Below are 19903 nucleotides of genomic sequence, written 5' to 3' on the forward strand. Positions count from 1 at the left end.
CCCAAAATAAATTCACCTAATTCGAAAATCACAGACCGATCCAGCATTCGATGAAGTACCCAGAAAATCACGTTCAAAAACAGCCCCGTCAGTTCCACACGGCCACATGTCGCAGTAATTGCTGATTCCGGACAATTCCGAATATACCCACTCCCTACAAAACATTATCTCAAATCGGTGTCACACGTGGCAAACACGTGTTTACAATATTAGCTGTGACAACACTGACCAATTTCGAATGACCCCTGAGTTTTGATTCGGTAACGATTCTTTCTTCGGTTAATAGAACAATGGAGACGAGGGGAGGTCTTGTTAATCTGGTCAGGGTCGTTAGGTGTACTTGTCACTGTGGTGTTAATAAAAACGTTCGTTATGCTCCTGTGGTTATTTTGTAGGGTTTTGAAAGCTCTAGGGGATTGGGTTTGGTTCCGTGCAAAATATATGGTTGCCCCTATATGGCCATGACCCATAATTCTCTTTGATAGAATGTAATTTGTTTGTTCCTCATTTGACAGACGGAGTGACGCATCAAGACATGTATTATGACGTTAGAACTTCGTTAGGTTTCGTTCTTTAGCTTTTAACCGTTCGGATCCCTTTAAAGCGAGTATTATATTTCTTGATTAAAACTAGTCTAGTAACTAGAAAATAGTCCTTGAAATAAAATAAAACTTTTCATGTAATATCTTTGTTTTCTATTACAAAAAGTTGTAAGCATAGAAGCGAGACATCAATACGTGCAATATAGCCATCTCGCTCCCACAACGACAAGACCTTCTTAACTACCAGTACCAAATGTTACAAATAGAAAATTCAAATTGAATACATGTATATAAAAACTATTATACTATGTAATGAACCATGAAATGAGTATCTTCTAGCAATCGTGATGTCGTGAGTAAACCCGAGTGTGTGACCTTGCATGTGATTGGGGTTCCGTAGGAAATGGTCTTTCAGGTCTACTTGTAGTTCGATTAAGCAATGCTTGTATTAAGATTTATTCAATAAAAGATGGTGTTTATTTATACACGGCTTGCTGTAAAATGTTTTTGTGAGAATAATTTAAAATAATGGGTTAAATTTTGGATAAGATTTGATAAAATCAGACAATAGTTAAAGTTGTTAACAGGCATTTGCTTTTAACGTATTAATTAAACGACTCCGTTTACTAAAGAAAAAGACATTACCACTTTGTTTAAAAAAATGTAAGACCGATAGTTTTGAAACTACAAAATTTTGTCCACGTGTATAACAAGAAATTCCATTGCAAAGAAATGCTATGAAAATAACAAAAACATTGTGTTTTTTTTGTGAACCTACCTGTGTCAATAAATCTACACTATGACCCAAACATACGGAACTTTCAAAACAAGTCAACGCACCCTATATTTTCAAGTACCTTAAACAATTTATTGTAAAGGGTGAGAAGACTAAAAAACTCGTTTTTTTTTCTTTCCTCTGTAACAGTATAAACAAGAAAGACTGGCTTGATAACCTAAATAGATAAAGCATTTTATTAGCTAAGAAAGAGATTTATGAACTCAAGTAAATTGTGTTTTTTAAACTGTGAGTTGTTTTTAGAATTCCGTACCTAAAGGGTAAAATGTAACCCTATTACTGATTCTCCGCTGTCTGTCTGCCAGTCATCAGGCTGTATCTCATGAACAGTTATAGTTACATAGTTAGAAATTGTTTGAAATTGTCTCAGATGATGTATTTCTGTTGCCGCTTTAACAAATGTAATGAAAATAACATCGAGGTTAAGCAACTTTTGCTTTGGTCGTTCTGTTGCATCTTTCTAATTTACCTTACTTTCTCTTAAACTAACGAACTGACGCTATAACTAAAAAAAACACAAGTTATTAAGTTCAGTAATTGTTTGGTAATCAATTACTCACATCATCAGCTCTCCATCTCACAATACCTATCACGACACCATTACTATAGTACACTGTACACCCCATAATTCATCAGCCTCTCAGTTATTTTTGTCTTCAAAAACATTCAAAGCTTTGACCTGAAAACTGTAAAAGCCTGTCTAGATTTTCAGGAGTCAGCAACAGTCGTTGTGGGCGTGTATCGTATGTGGAAATTGCATTTCACTACCCTTTGTCCGTAAAGGGTTTTGTTTACGCGCCCAGGTGTCGATTTGACTCCAAACTAGGCAAAATCATATGTATCAAAAAACTAGGCAAAAATCAAGTTGGTCCTTAAACCGTCGCCGTTAGCGCTAATTAGATAATTTTTTGGTATAAATTTTGTAGTCCCTAGTTTACCTATTAAAAGTAACGATTCAGAACCTAATAAAGCTGTACAATATTGAAGCCATTCCCTCGCGGCTATGACAATCTTAAACATTCTTTTCGTTTCATAATTCAGTTGTTAACTAAAGCAAATTCGAATAAAAACACATTCTCAGAAATACATAAACAGAAACAAAAATATCTAATAACTTAACAAGATCAGTCCGTACAGAAAGACCGAGCAAAAAGATATCTGTATCAGAAGAAAGAATTTCGAACAAGATAAAAACGAAATAAAATAAAAATGTCCGCGTCTATACAGTACAGTATGCTATAGACCATGGAACGTGGACGCCAATTATTGGCCACTGGATTTACGTCGCGTCACTTTTCTACGCGGTGATTGACTGACGGCAGCCATTTTATTTTTTCATTTTATTCAACAACTAGCACTATTCCTGTGTAGAGCTGGCATTATTTATGTACAGGACTTTTGTTACGACTGCCTTTGTTTCGTGTTTTTGTTAATTAGTCCCAGCGATTTATGTTTGTGAAGTCATTATTTGGTTGCTGGTCCTTTGATCTTTGAAGTAAATTAGATTTGTGTAAATCAACTCAACTTTTACGTGAACGGGACACTATTTTACATAACTAAATCTCAATCGATTTAGTTGATACTGCTTGACAAAAAGGACCCCCTTAATAGGGTCTTTCTAACCCTAAAATAATGCCGGTCCCTTTGACGTTCGCTGCAAAACGGCTTGAATATATACGTCGGTATTCTGGTAGTATTCGGGGAATAGACATGTCTCAATTCTCGATCGTAAGAAGGAAATCATTTACGCCAGTATTGCCCCTCGCCCCCAAGCCGGGTGATTTAAAGAGGGGCGAAGTACTTCGGTAAATATCGATTTTCGTAGGTAAATATTGACGCCGTTTATACTTTTTTTTGTCGCCGTTATGAAATTGTTATTGAGGTATAAAAGTTGAGTTAAGACGAGACGGTTAAATGCCTCTATAAAATTCGAACCGTTGAACATGGAAACATTTTAGGCGGTATTTGACACGCTTTTAGTGTTATATATGTGTGAGATTGCTTACATTGTCGTTTTAGTTGTTTCGTTGAATTATTTTAGGTGTTTGTTGGGTTATGACTGGATATTAAGGAGTAATGGTGGAGTATAACGTGTGCTGAAATCTTGACATTTCATTAACATTAGAACTTGTTTCTGAACATAATATTGGTTAAATTATATTCATTCGTTTCGGACAAATTACCTTTACTTTTCATCCGACCCAAATAACTTTAAAATAAATTATTTGAGAAACAAAATATAAGCGGTATCACCTCATCTCAATCTTGCTAAAAATGGACCCCTCTTTATTTCTTGAATTTTTTCATGTCCAACATTTACACTTGGGGATATTTTCGGAGGAAAAAAACTTCACAAAGGGCATGGAACGGAAATAGACGCACAAAGCGGCGATGTAACGAGTGGGCTAGCTCTCATTACCACTCAGTTACAAAGATGTACAATTTACACAGAAACGACTGCTGGCTAGAGTTTGAGTTCTGAGGAAAGAGAATTAACAAATGTTAGAACACGTGGAATATTCGTGATTACTTATAACAAAAGAATTTTTTTTATTCATGTCGATGTACCTGCTAAACACGTGCCCTTATTCGTTTTACACCAATTTCTGCCATTATTCATGTTCAGGTATTTGCCAATAGAATTCTATCTAGTTCTTACTTCGTTCCACTCCCCAAGATTAAGTCATTTTGCTGTTTTACAAAAACTTGTTTTTTACTGACACTTCTCATGAAATGACTACCCTTCAATGTTACAACAAAAAAAAACATCATCTATAGAATGTTTATCTTCAAAATGCCTCGTTTAATCTAAAAAGATCTGCACGTGACACCTCATTATTATTACAAGTTTAATTCAAGAACTGCCACAAAAAGTACCCATAGTAGGGTTCCAAAATTCTTGCCATGCACCCCCCGAATGTTTTCAAGTTGCAACTTGTAGGGTACAATAATTTATTCAATGCCATTGTCAAAGATCGACATCAAATGCAACTGCTTTCCACATTATGCAGTGCATGGCTTTGCTTTTAAATATCATCTGTCTCATACACTTGTGACCGCGGGTTTGCCTCTTCACATATGTTATATGTAAAAAAATATCCTATATCATGTCTTGATGTGCAAGCTAACTCCAATACAAATAAAATAAACTCCATTAAAAAAAAACCTTCAAACTTTTATCGCAACAGGAATACACGTTTATTAACTCAGTAATACCCCATCTTTACAACACGAAGGTACGTTAATGCCTTAGCTCTACCGGCCGGGTGTTTAAATATCTTAGTGAATGTACAGGTATACCCAAACGGTCGTACGGGCCTTGACAGGCGCACCTGTCTCCACTGTCTTGCAAGTTATTCCTTACATATGCTCGTGATAGGTATCAATTCATTGCTGTAATATTAAAATTCAAACGTGAAGTGATGCATCGACTGGCGGATAAAGGACCAGACGTTGATTTACGTTCGGATCGAAGGACCAGAGTTTTTAAGGTGTCTTTTTAGTATGAGAGGAATATTTTTGTTATTAAATGATGTAACGGTTTACTCACGCGTATTTATCGGGGGTGCCCAACTTTGAGAGTTTCGGACCCAATCGGAGTCCTTAATCATGAGCTGACGCGGCGGCATCGCGAGTCGAACAGGACTTGCGATCCCGCGTACCGCGTAGTAAACCGTTACATCATTTAATACTGAATTAGTCTCACGATAGTTATTATAAAAATATTTTTGTTCATTATTTCCAAGGATATTTATCATTGCTGACAATAATCGCGGCATTTCCTAAAACAATCGTTGACCTATAAGAAACAATGGATCTATTGCCGTCTCTTCAATTGATACGACGAAATGTCACCCCAGGACATTGTTTCCGAATGTTGGCGCAAATTGGGGCTCTGTTTTTTATATTGACTCATTTGATTTGAAAAGCAGAGCTCAAAAGCAAACGGAAGGACGTAATTGACAGGGGATTGAGAAAGTGTTTTTTACGAGATAAATAGAGTTTGTTTTGAAGTTTGTGGACATGGTTACTGGTGCTATTTAAAAGGACGCATGGTTGGTAATATTTCGTTCAGTTATAAAGACAAAACACAAAAGTAAAAAAGCGTTTTAAGACTGCTTAATGTAGAACTAGTTTGGCTCCGGTTGGGTCCGAAACTAGTCGGGAAATGCCGATAAATATGCGTTTACTCACGCACCGTTGCTTCTTTTTAGTAAGACTCATCCTCAAGAAAGATTTAAGTAAAAAAGGATTTTATTTATAAATCATATGCGATACACCAATAAATAAATAATATTCCCAACTTTATTTCGTATATTAATAACCCCACGTTCTTACAACTTCGAATAGAAATGAGTATCAATAATATATTTTTGGGAAAAACATAACATGAATTCGGAACTTAGGACGAAATAGCTCACCTCGGTCTCGTAAACTTTCCTAATGGAATCTGGGAACCGAAAACTTTATCGAAATGCCAAACAAAAAGTATTTCGGCTCATGTATCATAAAAACCAGCCAAGTGCAAGCCTTCTGGCGCAAAAAGGGTTCCATACCATTGTCATTGTCCTGAACGGATTGAGTGATTTCAATTTTAGTTTGTTTTGTATTATAAGTGAATTACTTGCGAGTTTTCTTACACGTATTTGATAAAAATTGGTTTAACTATTTTATACTTGTGGGGGAATTTTTATAATTTTATATTTTATTGGATAGTATAGTGGCAATAGAAATACACTATCTATAAATATTTCTACTGTACCTATCAGAGTTTATGAGATAAAGGCTGGCAGGCAGTGAAGTCTCAGTAAAGGGCCTAGTTTTACTATTTGAGTGCGGAACCCTAAATATTGTATATTTGATATAACACGCGTTTCGATGGTCAAACTGTGATAGGTTTTTCATGTTCGTGTGTTTATGAAAGTGGAGAAAATACGTTTTTGATGCTCTCAAAATATTAGATTATTTGTTTAGAATTATATGTTACTTTTTGTTGGTTTCAGCAAAATTTCTTGAGTTTGTTGTGTTTGAAAAGAAAAGGAACGTTATCAAGTTATCAATACAATATAGACTGATTTGCAATCTAAAGAAAATTATTTTTTTTGCTTTAATATACCTACTTATAAAAAATGACTTATTAAATTTTCTAATAAAAGCTAACATTTAACAATTAACATTTCCAATTATACAATAAAAAAAAGGTAAAACGACCAATCTCTATCTGCTGTTCTGTTCCTATTAATTACTAATTGGTCATGAAAATAAGGCGTCCTAACATAATTCCTCTCTTCGATATAACGAACTATGAATCTAGTTATAATTTAGCACCTGTGTAACATTATGGTAATTAATAAAGATTTGATTTGATATGATGATTAAACTTAAATATGGATGTAAATTTAAGCCTAGTTCTCATGAAGTTGTAGTAATACTTAGGCTTAAAACTTAATATGTAAAGCTAGCTAAGCGGCTTCTGGACTATCTTGTTCTAGATTATTGCCTAGGGATGATATTTATAAGATTTCTCGATTCGTATTTCACTTCTGTTGAAAGTTGAAGATTCTTAATGAGCTTGGCTGTTATTCCTATTTCAATCGTATTTATTTAGAAGTCATAGATTATATTTTCTCAATATTATATTCCAAAAAGTTTAGATGAAGTCAAGACTATTGCTTACCAAATTGCAGCAATTTCCTTCCAACACTAGTGTTATCCTAGTAATATTACAAAAGCGAAAGCTTGTGGGCTGAGTTTGTTCCTATTTTACGCAAAAACCACTGAACGGATATAGACGAAATTTGGTACACTGATAGTTCATAAGCATAATTAACCCTGATCTGTGTAGCGGGTGGGACCGCGGGCAACAGCTAGTTAAGAAACATATACCTGTTAATAAACAGTCGATTAACTCCTAACGGATACCTTACCAGATCAGTTTCATCTTAGTTTACAACTTCTAATCTTTAATGACCGAGAGTCTGCACACAAGTATCGATTTCACCTTCAAGCTTTATTTTACATAGAAATGTGTAAAATACTCCTTCAATATAATTTTATTCGCAATATTATGGTATCCTTCAAACCCCGGCCTAAGGAGAAGGCAGTAAATACGAAATTTGAGCATATGTCGTGCGCTGGCTGAACACGTCTCGGCATTCAAGCCGGTCGCCTAGATTGCTACTTAGGGTTGCCACTTGATACGCTCGATAGCATAGTAGATTTCAAAAATAATATATTTACTACTTTTTATTTTGGTATTTGGACAGCGTTATTTAATAAAGGTTGTTAGTGATATTTATATCTATTATAAAGCTGAAAAGTTTTCTTCTGTGGTTCTTTAGTTGAATGTGATAATCTTAGGAACTTTCGGTTGACTTTTATTTCGAATTTCTATTATTTCAAGAAAACGAAATGATATCATAAAACGTGTTTCGGAAGGCACGTTAAATTGTGGGTCCCGGCTGTTATTCCTACATCTTTGGCAGTCGTTACAGGTAGTCAGAAGCTTGAAAAAGTCTGACAGCCAGTCTAACCAAGGGGTATCGTGTTGCCCAGGTAACTGGGTTGAGGAGGTCAGATAGGCAGTCGCTCCTTGTAAAACACTGGTACTTAGCTGAAACCGGTTGGACTGGTAGCCGACCCCAACATAGTAGGGAAAAGGCTAGGTCAAATGAAATGAATGAAAATGACTCAAAAAACTAGCTAATTTTCTAAAATAAAGTTTAAGAAAATAGTTATACACTACAAAAGTTTAAATTCATTTGAATTATCCAAAAGCAAAAAAACAACAACAAATATCTCTAACTGGGTACAAGAACAGGTCTGTTTCGAACAGTGCAGTTACAGTCTAGAATTATATATTGACTTATTTCGTTCTGAATATTTTTAGCGAAAACTTTTTTAACAAAACGTACGTTGAATACATTTGTTAGTCGCGTGGCTGTGACGGATCAAATATTTATTACTCCGCTCGAATTTGCTACATATTTTTTGCTAACGCTCTATAGAATGATTCAATTTTCGTCTATTTTCGACCAATATATTTTATTTGAATTTTTAGTTTTTTTTTTAAGCAACTGCATTTGTTTTTAATAACGTCACTTCAATGCTACGCCTGCTCTAAAACTAAAAAAATTACATGAATATTGAAAAATACGATATGTTTCTAGTATTACCTAATGTCATTAAAATATTGATATTATCGACGTACCAACAGAGATTATTTAAAAACAACATAATTAAGTAAAAAGCTATAAGTAATTTACATTTAAAAAAAACCACCAAATACCTAGCAAAAACAAAACACTTCAAAATTTTATTAAAATAAATATTATTTTTTATTTTTACTTCAAGTGGCAATTGGCAACCCTACGGCCATCTTATCTTGCCGACAGGTACGCTTGACGGGACTGCGTCAATAGACGAGCCTATAGCTGTGCATGTGTGTGTGAGCTGCCCGTGTGATAGTGCGGCCCGATGTAATCGAATTAGCCGATTATTAAAATGGACGATATCGATTACCGAGTACAGATATATTTAGATGTTGATGTTTTAGTCAAATTAATGTTTGTTATGTAAGATTTTGTGGTTGTTAATTGGTTGTAGTGATTAATCTGGTACACCTACCTATTGTATAGAAGTAATATTATATGTTTTTTTTTGTTTTGTAAATTGCGTTTATTTACTTAGTTCCGTATGTCGAATTTGGTTATTTGAGATTAAAAATATCAGAGAGAATAAAGATTACGAATTTGGTAAAGATATATTTGTTTATACACAGCAATGTATTTAAGCATTTCTTTTCTTTTAATGCTAGCAGCTTTTTGCGCCAGAATCACGATTCTGCATGGTAGATTACCTTCAGAATTAAGGTCTTAAATTGTCTTTAATATATTTTGATACAAATTTCTATACCTATAAGTAATATTATTATTATTAGGTATTCACATATACCCTTATAGGTTTTTATATTTCGTCCCCTTTATAATGGGAGAATATCTTCGACTTAAATTGATCCCCGATTTGTGGCATAGGTAATACATTATTCAGATTGGACTTTTCAATACTATAAAAAAATGAGTCTTAAGAAGAAAGAAATAAAGACTAGGTATATTTTTCAAGTTATTGTAGATATCAGAATTCTGTGTATCAAAGGAAAATGACTCTTATTACGAAGGCAATACAGACGTTTTGAATGTCAAACATTTAAAATGTTTTGTCGAATTCGTGCTTTTTATTACTGCATTGAATTGGGGTTCGTTTTCTTGACGAATATAGTCTTATAAGCTTAAGAAGAGCAGAAGAATAGTAGAGTTAAGACATGAAAGTTTTCCGCATTGTTCAAGCCTTATAAACGTTTTGTAAAGGCTAAAAATAGTTTTTTTAACTAGAAATGTTTAATGACTAATTCTGTCCCAGTGAAGTGCAAAATGTTCTCGAATTTCCGTCGGTCTCCTTATCTGGAAGTGACAGGGCAATATACCTTAATGCAAAAGAATGTAAAGGAATTCCTTAGTTTTTTTTTTAATAAAATTAGCCAAGAATAACAACTCCAAATAACCAAAAATAGGAAAGAAACATGATAACTAGTAAGTCGTAAAAAATCTCACTAAATTGTACAAGTCCTTTAGGTAATACACTTCCATACAAAACACAACCTTCCTCAATATTACACCAATAATTTGCATAACTACACAGTCATCAGTCACAGGATGTTAGTTGACATACAGATATACATATACAATGAATATGTATATATTGGCCGGATACATCCAAGTGCCTACCACGCGTGATTAAGTTCCGTTTTGCGAACGCAGAGATGAATTACTAATACCTTATCAGGTGTCTATTAAGATGGTGTATGATGCTTCATATTATCTATGGCTGAGGTACTTCTAATAGGAATACACTAGGAGTAAGATTGTAGGACTGCAATGTCAAAGGTTTCGGGTTCAACACATTATCTGTGAAGATTTCGCGGACAGATCGACCGTTTTTACTCTTTGGGTACTGAAACCTCAAAAAGCAAAGTAGATTAAATAGACGCATTAAAGAAAGAAACAATTTTCCTTTAAAAACAAATGCGTCTCTGCAGAGGAAACAACTTATCGCGACATGTCGCTCCTTGAATACAAAAAGGACACAGATCGAAATCCATAAATTTTACAGGACAGCCAAAACAATACATACAATTTTTGAAACTGTTTTTTTAATATTTTATATATTTTTTAATTAAATATAAGATGTTAATATATCATTAGGTGCGTATTAGTTTTATTTCACTATAATATATAGTCGGTTCAGGTGTCATTTTTGCAATAAAACGATTTTTACTTTTTTTTAATTGTGGCCCTTTTGTATTCACGGAGCGATGTATTCACAGTCTTAAAAATACTTCTGTCAACATGTATTAAAAACCCTAAAAAACATAAACGAATGTCATCAAAAGGACCAGGAAAAAGCAATCTTACACCAAGAAACAACATAAATAAAAACATGCGAAACACAGACGAAACACTCGACGCCATTATCGTATCATTAAGCTATACTCAAATGGGGTAAATTGCAACGTACCGAGAGAAAGGAATGCCCACGATACTGGGATCTCCAGCAAAATTGCTCCCAGATTATCATGAATAAGAATAAAAAAAGGCTTTACAAAAAACCTACCGAAGCATGGCCCTCCCATTTCAGATTAAACGCACATTCAGCAATATTTTTCACAAAAGGGTACCTTAATCCCTAACAAGTGGGGGTAAGCCTTTATGCCCCGATTTTCATAACCACTCGCTTTAAAAATTGAAATTGCACTTGTATTGTTGAAAATTATCACCACTTCAATTTTCAATAATTTTAATAACACAACACCATTAGTCCCTAAATTTATATATAATTGTTTTGTAAATCACGAATCTTTTCGACAAGTGTAATAATTCTTTAAAAAAAGTAAACAATACCTTCTATATTTACTTTTCAAAGGTTCTGTTTTGTCTCATCGGTATCACAGCCTTGTTAATTGTTAAAACAAATAGTTAGCCACAAAGTTTAAATATTTGCCTCTAAAAGGGTACAAGAATATCGTCCATCTGGCGCCGATTTCGACATCACTCGTTATATTTCGCGCGCGATATCCGCTTGTTGACAATAGGCCGCATAAGCTTTCATACCGATATTAATATTTCTGACTCTCATCTCGATGAGTTACCATCGGCTTTTTTTATTGAAAACTTTTTCTGACATCAATGGTGTCTGGTCAGTGAACCCACAGTGAAATTGTTACGGGGAAAATTAAAATGGGAGAGTTTTGATGAAACGGTGCCGTGTAGTATTGTTTGTTGTTCAAGTTTATTTGTAGCTTGGTCATTTAGAACGTGGGCACTTTGAACAAATATTTTCGGTAAGAAGTTAATCGTAAGACATTATACAAAAGATGAAACTTAATGTTTATGTATGTTTTTAAAGACATAACCTTGTGTAGGTTTGTTTCATGTCTACGCGCAAATATTTGCCCTATTTAGATAAAATTTGATATCAAAACTAAAACCACCTAACACATAGACTTGAAAAGATGACAGACCTCCAACCTAACAGAACCACTAACAAAAGCTTTATAAAATGAATTTTAATATTTTTACGCACATAGCAATTCAGAATCGTCGCATATTAAGCTAATCCAAAAAACTATCAATCTTAAAATAAAGTTATTCAAAGCAAGAAATTTATTTTTACACTTCAAACAATGAACAATTAAGCTGAACTTTTCTTAGTACATTATGAGTGTAAAATTAGTCTATTGTGAGTGGTAATTAGTGAACAAATGTAGTTCAAAACAATAGTTTAACGTGTGCAGTCGAGAGTAAAGGGAGCAATTATTTAACTAAAATTAGGTGTGTACGGGCAAAACCGAAATTTATGGTCGTTATACATGTAGTTGTTGTTTCTTAAGCTTCGTTTGACGTAGGTTTTGAATGCATAGAGAAATTACATTATAAAATATTACTCAAATGGAAGGTATTTTGATTTTATAAATTGGTTGGATACGTTTTGAATTGAATGCGTATTTTCGTTGTAGTTTTTTTCTCAATCGAATGAATTTTTATGAATAAGTAGATATTGTTTGGTCTAGTCATTCCAAGAATTGCGAAAACTATATAATATGTATACAATGTTGGATTGGCTAATCAGACAACAAAAGCTTTTTTCTAGTATTGTTAGAAAAGTCATTAGCCTTATAAAAACATAACCAAAACATCGTACAATAGAAAAACACAAAATAATTTGCCTTTTCACTAAGTGTCAAGGGTTGCAAGTGATTAAAGCTAAACACCATAATTCAGGGTTAAAGTTAGAAAAGATTCCAACCAAAGAATTAAGGACAAAAGACCTTTTTCGGGTGGTTTACATAATAAAACAATGGGCACCAACGGAACCCTGCTTGTTGGTAGGGTTGTCAAGACTAAAGACCAATAAAAAAAACAAAATTATTTTTATAAAAACAATTTAAAAAAATCCATGTTTTGTTTTGTTCTACTTAGATATAGCTGGTTAACTTGTTTGATTACCACTAGTACTTTGTACAAGTAAAATTAAGTTAAATATAAATACATTAAAAAACCTTAGTACACTTATATTTAAAATGCTGTGTGTACCTATAATGCATACGAGAAAATATGTTATTCACTTTTAAATTTGTAAAAAATGTATGTTATGTTGTTGGTATACCTAATAAATGAAGAATAATAAATTAAAAATGATATTAAAATTGTTCCTTGAAGCCGTTAGGGCACAGGTAGCATATTTTTATAGCCAACATATGCATATATTAGCAAAAGATGATCTCAGTAAATGTTGTACGCATTCGTAATGATAATGAAAATATATTAACGTTTTCTGACTCACAGAATCGAGTTCCGAAAACAATAATATTTTTACGATTGTTTTTTATCTAGAATTTCAATTTCGATGACATAATATCAAGATTAACTAGTATTGGAAAAAAATACTCTTAAAAACTTGATTTCTTTGACATTGGTCCTTGTTTTATCAGCGTTTTACGATTTGTATCAAATTTGTTTAATGTTTTGATTTAATTGCTTACTTTATATTTTAGTGCTGTTAAAGATCTATGATTATACACAAGTCGAATGACGTAATAATTCAATCAATCTCTTAATATTTTATTTAAAGAATATTTTTTTTATACTGGCCACTAAAAAATCAAGATAAGCTTGATGCTATATATCTTTCTTAATGAGCACCATGCTTACAAAATTAATTAACAAAACAATAAAGTGGCAACCCTAGCATGTATACCGTAGTAATAATACGTTATTTGACGTGAATTATTCGCGTTAAAGCGACTCCGGCCGCGAAATTTTAATAATGAATTAAAACATCCTTTCAAAATGTAAATTTTTAATTAGTATTACAACTCCCCTTGGTTCGTTCGGACTTTTATTGTTATATTTGTTTATCAAAGTTTTATCTAACAGATATTGCTGTGAATAGAAACCCTAGATAAATCATCTTCTAGTTTTAATTATAAATAAGAAAATTTGTGACAGCTATTGTTATCTTAACACAACTGCTCAACAAATCTTAATAAAACTTTACAATATTATTATAGCTTAGATTTATGGTATTATGTACTTGTATATACGCGAAAAATATATGTAAAATTGTCCTATTCGACAAAAAATACTCCCAGCAACATAATTAGATACATTCTCGGACCAATTCGGGGCCTGGTCTAAAGCCCGGTCGAAGTCCTGTACCTGCGCTTAGGCTAACTGCATTGATATCTAATAATATTTTTAATAACAACAACGTACAACCGACTTCAAATGAAAGCTAATAAGACAAACGTAATGTATTTTTTATGAGAACGAATGATAGCTATTTAATTTTATGTTAAATGAATCAACAAAATCGGTTCATCCAGTCTGAAATTTTGAGGAAACAGAAGTAAAATCTACTGACAAATGAGAACTTCCTCTTTATCGATTAAAATTCAGTCGAGAATGATAGTCAATATAAGGATTCCCTTAGGAATGCCTCCTTCCTTTACCATGCTCATATTTTCCTTTTAAGATACATTACAATAAAAATTAACCTAACTTTTCCAAGACATTTTCCTATCAATACCAACATTATCTATCAATAAGGACCAGATATTTATTATACACAGATCCCTGATTATTTAACATAAACTTAGCTGGAGTTCTCCTCTGTCAACGAGATATAAAGTTTCTCATCTAACTGGCCTTACCTAACTTAGGTAGCAGAACTTAAGATACCGATATTGTAAGATTAGCTTGTAGTTGTACTTTGACAGGCAGTGAGAAGGGGAGGGTTAATATAACCTCTTTAGGTAAAGGCATGCAGTTTTGAAAGGGAGACAAAGCTATATGTCTTGTACTGTCCTCTCTTTCAAATATGCAAAAGTCTTACTTAAAATTTTAAAAAGGTTTTGTGGTAAATGTAATAAAATCAGTAAATAAAGATAAAAAATGCGATAGGTATTATCTATTCCACTGTTTCCCACTGCTAGAAAAATCCTTCCACGATTCTCTGTCCTGGGCCTTATGGAACTAGCCCGCGCGGTAAGCGTTAAGGTCGTCTCGCTACCGCTTCCTAGGCCTCCCACGACGACACCGTCCATCCGCTGGCTCCCATAGTGTGGTGACAAGAAAAATTTATTACAAAAAAAAAACAAAAATGTATTGTTTTAATAAAATTGCCAGCGTGATATAAAACATGAATATGAATATTTCCAATAAATAACCACGTCACAAGCAAACAAAGCATCAAACAAATCTGTAATCATCAAATTCTTTGATCGCGCACATCTAAGCCATCAATTTAGAATTTAATAATCGGGACTAAACAGCTATATAATGTGTCAACAAAACCGATCCTCGAACAAACAAGTTAAAAGCAAATTTTGGACCCCCATCGGCCCTTTGTACGCAAAATCGAACCAACTAAATAATATTTTCTCTAAGAATCTCACCCTTTCCATCCGCGCCATTTTAAGCCCATTGTCCTCCGGTACAGTCGCCGACAAACTTTTCATAATTAAAATTTTATACCTTCCTTCCGAGGATTTTTACTTCCCAACTTTTTTTTTGTCTTCTAAATAAATTAAATTGAACATTTATGTTAATGTAATTAGTTATTATGAGCCTAAATCCGCGGAATAATTTCGTTGGAATCGTTTTTTGATAATTTAATAATAACCATATATCGTAGTAATTTGTATGTAACACTCTATTCGTCGAATGCTAATGTTGTTGTAAAACTCCTTATGGTCGTGTTGTATTCGTGTTTGCATAAATTTCCACCATTTTGTCTTTTTCGCTTACATATTTTAGGTTTGCATATATTATCTTCGCTTCTCTTAAAATATGCGTGATTCATGCTATTCCTAAGCAAAGATTCACAACAAAGTGACTGAATAAAAGTTTTATTGTACGTCTCAAATACAACTATCGTATAAATTTATTCAAATTACATTTTGCTTTTACTTGTATCGTCTACAAACTTTTGTTAAATTGGTGCTAACAAACCTAGTAAATTAAACCAGACTCGTTAGTGTAGTATTTCACCATCAATTTTAATAATATTGAAAATTGCAAAAAGTTTCTTGTCAATAAGGAGCTGTCAGTCAAGTCGCCCCTCACAATTATTGGTATAATAATGAGACATTATTACAGGGGCGAAGTTTCTTGGTAGGGGGGAGCTACGGGGCATAAATATATTATCCGAACACTTGAAAGTGTCCTCCCAATGGAGAAACTGTTTAAATATTGCAGATTTATGCTAAACGTTAACGTGGACTCAAGTCTTTTTATTACCGCATAAAAAGTTAATTCAAATTAACTCGGTGTAACGCGAGTTTTACTTTTACCCTTCTGTAAATCTTGAAAAATGTTTTCTTATCTTCGATGTGAATCTTTGACGTAATTAGAAAGCTGAACTAAAAAAACACAATCTGATGCAGACGTGATTTATTACTTTACTCCTCAGACAATAGTCTGAATGAATGAAAACATAATTTTTCAATCCCATTCAATTTTGTTTTTACCACAAATAATGACAGAAGACTCGGTCGTCTGTCTTAAAAATTAAATCGTTCATTCTTCTTTTGTCCTTTACAAATCACAAAACTCGTCAAATATTTTTGTTTACAAAATTTGATTTGGAAAATGAAAATATTTGTTAAATGAACGCTTCTGAAAGACACCAATTAACGTTGTAATTTGTTTAGAAAATTGATGGATTTTGGACTGCAGTATACAATGAAAACCAAACTGAGTAATCTTACAGAATTACTAAAATACTTATTAAAGTTTTACTTGTTGTTTTTGCTTCAAATCTGATACCTGCAGGAGTCTCAGCAAAAGCGTTTTTGTAATAAGTATTAATGTTATGCCATAAGTAAGTTCGTTTGCACCCCGATTTCACATTTCATTGCACGGCTACATCTTAATATTCACTTGAGACCTTCAGTTCGTACTCTGGTTTCCAAGCAAAAAACATCAATGGTCCAACAAAGTAACTCAGTGACTTAACTCCACCCACAAAAACCAATAGTCTTTGGTTAAGACTCCAGTCTCTATTTAAATGGTCTGATTGAAATCCGTAGATTGAACACTCAGAACAAGTTATCATTCCAAATTGGACTTAATTCTTTAGCCGATAAAGTTCGAAGTTGCTTATAAAAGTTAAGATTTTCGGTCTACCCTCGCCCTATGAATAATTCAAGTGGTGCCTAATAACTAGTACAGTGGATGGTGAACGTATGGATTTTGTCCTTTTCGATTTTATTAGGATTAGATGAAAGGAATGATGGATGGTGTAAGAATGTGCCAGCTTTGATACGTAGTGATGTAACTTTTTGATTTTACCGTACATTCCTCGATTCGTTTTTCGTTCACGATTTTCCTTTGAGCGAACTCACAATCGAATCGATTATAAATTTACGATACGTGCTTACAACATGGTCCTTTTGATGATAAATTGATTGTCCTTAACTTAAACTTTTAATTACCTTCTTATTTATAGACATTAACACTACAAATCCATGTTTCCTCAACTTTATGGTGTTATAGACGTTACTAAGCAAAGATTTTATCTCTTCCAGGTACTTTCAAGACGCGGCAATCAAAAACTTTTACATTGCATCGAGTTTTACAATTGTAACAAAGAAAGTTTATGACAACGCCATCTAGTGGTCATTCAGAGTTCCAGCATTAAGTTTGAGGTATTTGTGTAAAATAAATTTTATTTCATGTTGTGGAATGCAAGATAGGCAAACGATTGATACTTTTATTAAAGTTTTTTCTTAAAGTTACACTGTAACACCTTTTAGTTAATAATATAGCTAATTCCATTGACAAAGAATAGACAAATCCTCGTTGCGCGCGACATCAAACGCGTGGATGAGTTATTCTAGTCTATAATCTATCTCTGTGCCAAAATTCATCAAAATCGTTTTAGTAGTTTTTGCGTAAAGAGTGTTGAACAACCTTACATCATCAAACACTTTCACGTTAATAATGTCAGCTGGATTATTACGTTTTTTGTTCTTTCTTTTGATATAAAATCGTAAAAGTACTACAAATATTCCATATCCCTATTATAACAAAGCAATCAAAAAAATTAACTTAAAACCTAAAGTGGCATAAAACGAAGGCAATCTGACGACTATTGCTACGAATTATTGCCCTATAAAAACGAGAAATATATTTTTTGAATGGCAACACTGAGCTGTCAAAGGCACATTCGGTCGTAAAACATTGGCGGTAGAAACATGGGCATTGTTTTATAAACAACTCGCTAATAAGTTACGGGGGTAGGCAGTTATGTAAATAAGTTTTACTACGTGACGCATTAATTAGATATAGCTATTGTAATGTGTTGATGTCAAATGAGATTGTTTTTAGTAACGTCAGATAATACCAGCCTATATACGTCCCACTGCTGGGCATAGTCCTCTTTATAAGCGTTTTCTTTGAGAGTTTGTTATAACGCCTAGGTTATAATACTACAGGTTTAAATTTCATACGCCATAAATATAAAGTTATTTACTTTATGTGAATGGGAATTTACTGTACTTTACGTCATATCCTTAATCTGCGTAATGGTGGGATATGTTAGAATTATTATACTTAACTTGCTTAATATATAAATATGAATTAAAATGTAAAACAAAGCCGGACTTACTTTATATTTTTTGTATTAAAATAGTAATTAATATCAAAGTAATTCGTTCAATTCGACGACCTCCGTGGTCGAGTGGCGCACGCACCGGTTTCAAGGTGTCGCTAGCTCTGAGGTCCCGGGTTCGATCCCCGGCCGGGTCAATGTAAAAATTCACATTTCTACATTGTCTCGGGTCTGGGTGTTTGTGGTACCTTCGTTGTATCTGAATTCCATAACACAAATGCTATAGCAACTTACTTTGGGTTCAGAACAATGTATGTGATGTTGTCCGCATTTATTTATTCATTTATTTATTTAATTATTCACACGGATAAAAACTTTTAGGAAAATGTTTGTTTGTTTGTCCTAGCAAAGCTTTTGAACTACCAGTCAGTTTTCTAAAAGATTGTACCTACTGGCGGATAGCTGGCATATTGGCACTAACTTAAGATTAATTAATTTGTTACTAGCTTTCAAAGAGAACTCTTCAAAAGTACGGGATAAAAAATTCATTTAAATCAGTTCAGTGGTTTATACGTGAAAGCGTAACAAACAGACATAGTAACTTTCGTATTTATAATATTAGTAGGGATAATGGTCTTCTTTATCGTCATTTTGACGTGATATTCTACGAAATTATCAACATCCATCACTAACAAAATAAAACATAATTTATTCTAAAATATAACATCAAATGCACGCACTTAATTACATTCTAAAATAACATTCAAAAATCCATTCAGTTTCAAACGAAACCACATGAACGTTACATACAAAAGTGAATCAAAACTAAAATGCTAAATAAAATTGCAAATGTAGTATGAAACGAAATTAGTATAAACGTGTAATAAACATACCGCATAGGTAATAGGATTTTATTGTTTGGTTCTCTCTAGCATGACTGTGTTCTGAACTAGGTCATAGTTGACGCAGTCTATGGATGTTGAAAACAGCGGAACTGGTTTCCAGTAATTCATGTTGCTAATTGACTTTCGCATAGTTAGATGTTTGATGAAATACAATGTGTTTATCTGTATGGATATTTACACGTCCATACATGTAGATTCTTAACAAATAGAGGGTCTGTTTACAATATTTGGCTTTCTTTTTGTTCGGGGTAATCTCTGAACTGGTTGGACCGATTTTGACGGGATTTATTATCAGACAGCTGATGTAATAAGGAGTAGGCATGTTATCTGGCAATTGTGGTAGTGTTGCAAAAACAAAAATAAAATATCTAACTAATATATTAACCTTTTTTTCTAACTAAAGACAATTTGATGTAAGAATAGTATTTAAAATAACATTTTCCGATACAGCTGCGGACAAAGCCGCGGGCACAACTAGTATTTTATAGATC

At 33.3% G+C, this 19903-nt stretch overlaps 1 protein-coding gene across 11 annotated transcripts in view; it reads left to right on the top strand.

The window, feature by feature from the left end:
• The window catches only part of LOC113498009 (latrophilin Cirl), a 292737-nt gene that overhangs the window by 95600 nt on the left and 177234 nt on the right, over window positions 1-19903 (top strand). For 2 of the 11 annotated variants that reach the window (XM_026877874.1, XM_026877876.1), the window contains one exon: window positions 17483-17602. The exons of the other annotated variants lie outside the window; for them this stretch is intronic. The gene's annotated coding sequence lies outside the window, so the exon portion shown is untranslated. The remainder of the gene's footprint in view (window positions 1-17482; window positions 17603-19903) is intronic. 11 annotated transcript variants of the gene reach the window in all.

This window comes from Trichoplusia ni, chromosome 10 (assembly GCF_003590095.1).
Source record: "Trichoplusia ni isolate ovarian cell line Hi5 chromosome 10, tn1, whole genome shotgun sequence".
Classification (NCBI taxonomy): Eukaryota; Metazoa; Arthropoda; class Insecta; order Lepidoptera; family Noctuidae; genus Trichoplusia; species Trichoplusia ni.